This window comes from Scyliorhinus torazame, chromosome 4 (assembly GCF_047496885.1).
Source record: "Scyliorhinus torazame isolate Kashiwa2021f chromosome 4, sScyTor2.1, whole genome shotgun sequence".
Classification (NCBI taxonomy): Eukaryota; Metazoa; Chordata; class Chondrichthyes; order Carcharhiniformes; family Scyliorhinidae; genus Scyliorhinus; species Scyliorhinus torazame.
The window spans coordinates 305,068,468-305,070,794 of NC_092710.1; the positions used below are offsets into that span (position 1 = coordinate 305,068,468).

General features: G+C 56.9%; 3 non-coding genes across 3 annotated transcripts in view; all 3 read right to left on the bottom strand.

Annotated features, from left to right (window-relative positions):
- Positions 1–66, bottom strand: part of LOC140412635 (5S ribosomal RNA) — a 119-nt gene extending 53 nt beyond the window's left edge. Inside the window, exon 1 of the ribosomal RNA XR_011941823.1 lies at positions 1–66. This exon is cut by the window's left edge and continues 53 nt beyond it. This is a non-coding gene — a ribosomal RNA (5S ribosomal RNA).
- Positions 67–756: 690 nt separating this feature from the next.
- On the bottom strand, positions 757–875 carry LOC140413299 (5S ribosomal RNA). Its single transcript, XR_011942472.1, has one exon. It is a non-coding gene; the product is annotated as a 5S ribosomal RNA (ribosomal RNA).
- A 694-nt stretch (positions 876–1,569) lies between these two features.
- LOC140412636 (5S ribosomal RNA) lies at positions 1,570–1,688 on the bottom strand. Its single transcript, XR_011941824.1, has one exon. It is a non-coding gene; the product is annotated as a 5S ribosomal RNA (ribosomal RNA).
- Positions 1,689–2,327: the final 639 nt, after the last annotated feature.

A 2,327-nucleotide genomic window follows, 5' to 3' on the forward strand; every position in this document is an offset into this window, starting at 1 on the left:
CCTGAGTCTGCTTAGCTTCCGAGATCAGACGAGATCGGGCGTTTTCAGACTAGTATGGCCGTAGGCATCTGCAGCACCGTCTTCTCGCCTATTCAAGCTGGCCACCCTAGCACCCTCGCCACTTCTTCTTTCCGGTTGTTTTCAATTTTTTCTCTCTCTTTTTCTACTTCTACTTCTACTTCTCCTCCTCTTTCTCTCCTTCTCCTGCTAATTCTAGCCTATATGCCTGATACTCGCTCCCCTTCATGCCGTCCCCACCTAGCTCTCTTTTTTCTTCTCCACCTCCCCAAGGAAAACTGCAAGCCCCGCCCACCTCACACCAGCCTGCCGCCTGCACGCTGCTGCCTTTCCACATTGCAACGCTGCGCACTTCTCTCAGCACAGCCAGCACAAGGGTCAGGCAGGCAATGCAAGCCAGCTCTCTCTTCCTTCGCTTTCCACACCAGCCCCAATGCCACAACTTGCATTCATGCGGCGCCTTCAGGCTAGGAGAACGTCCTGCCGACACACTGGCTTGCGGCCACACGGGCCAGCTGGCGGGCCCATCAAAGTGCAGCACGCCAAGGCACACAACCGTGCTGCGTTGCAAAGGCCCGGCAAAGCTGCAGCAGCTGAATGGCCCGACCAAGCCGCCTGCCTGAGTTGAGCCCGCAGGCAAGTGTTGGGAGGAATGGCGGGGACGCAGAGAGCAGCAAAAGGTTGGCCTGCCTCTGGTGTGGAGAGTGCTTGGCGTGAGCAGTCACTGCTGGCCGCAAAAGACTACTGCACCTGGTATTCCCAGGCGGTCACCCATCCAAGTACTAACCAGGCCTGAGTCTGCTTAGCTTCCGAGATCAGACGAGATCGGGCGTTTTCAGACTAGTATGGCCGTAGGCATCTGCAGCACCGTCTTCTCGCCTATTCAAGCTGGCCACCCTAGCACCCTCGCCACTTCTTCTTTCCGGTTGTTTTCAATTTTTTCTCTCTCTTTTTCTACTTCTACTTCTACTTCTCCTCCTCTTTCTCTCCTTCTCCTGCTAATTCTAGCCTATATGCCTGATACTCGCTCCCCTTCATGCCATCCCCACCGAGCTCTCTTTTTTCTTCTCCACCTCCTCAAGGAAAACTGCAAGCCCCGCCTACCTCACACCAGCCTGCCGCCTGCACGCTGCTGCCTTTCCACATTGCAACGCTGCGCACTTCTCTCAGCACAGCCAGCACAAGGGTCAGGCAGGCAATGCAAGCCAGCTCTCTCTTCCTTTGCTTTCCACACCAGCCCCAATGCCACAACTTGCATTCATGCGGCGCCTTCAGGCTAGGAGAGAGAACGTCCTGCCGACACACTGGCTTGCGGCCACACGGGCCAGCTGGCGTGCCCATCAAAGTGCAGCACGCCAAGGCACACAACCGTGCTGCGTTGCAAAGGCCCGGCAAAGCTGCAGCAGCTGAATGGCCCGACCAAGCCGCCTGCCTGAGTTGAGCCCGCAGGCAAGTGTTGGGAGGAATGGCGAGGACGCAGAGAGCAGCAAAAGGTTGGCCTGCCTCTGGTGTGGAGAGTGCTTGGCGTGAGCAGTCACTGCTGGCCGCAAAAGCCTACTGCACCTGGTATTCCCAGGCGGTCTCCCATCCAAGTACTAACCAGGCCTGAGTCTGCTTAGCTTCCGAGATCAGACGAGATCGGGCGTTTTCAGACTAGTATGGCCGTAGGCATCTGCAGCACCGTCTTCTCGCCTATTCAAGCTGGCCACCCTAGCACCCTCGCCACTTCTTCTTTCCGGTTGTTTTCAGTTTTTTCTCTCTCTTTTTCTACTTCTACTTCTACTTCTCCTCCTCTTTCTCTCCTTCTCCTGCTAATTCTAGCCTATATGCCTGATACTCGCTCCCCTTCATGCCATCCCCACCGAGCTCTCTTTTTTCTTCTCCACCTCCTCAAGGAAAACTGCAAGCCCCGCCTACCTCACACCAGCCTGCCGCCTGCACGCTGCTGCCTTTCCACATTGCAACGCTGCGCACTTCTCTCAGCACAGCCAGCACAAGGGTCAGGCAGGCAATGCAAGCCAGCTCTCTCTTCCTTCGCTTTCCACACCAGCCCCAATGCCACAACTTGCATTCATGCGGCGCCTTCAGGCTAGGAGAGAGAACGTCCTGCCGACACACTGGCTTGCGGCCACACGGGCCAGCTGGCGTGCCCATCAAAGTGCAGCACGCCAAGGCACACAACCGTGCTGCGTTGCAAAGGCCCGGCAAAGCTGCAGCAGCTGAATGGCCCGACCAAGCCGCCTGCCTGAGTTGAGCCCGCAGGCAAGTGTTGGGAGGAATGGCGAGGACGCAGAGAGCAGCAAAAGGTT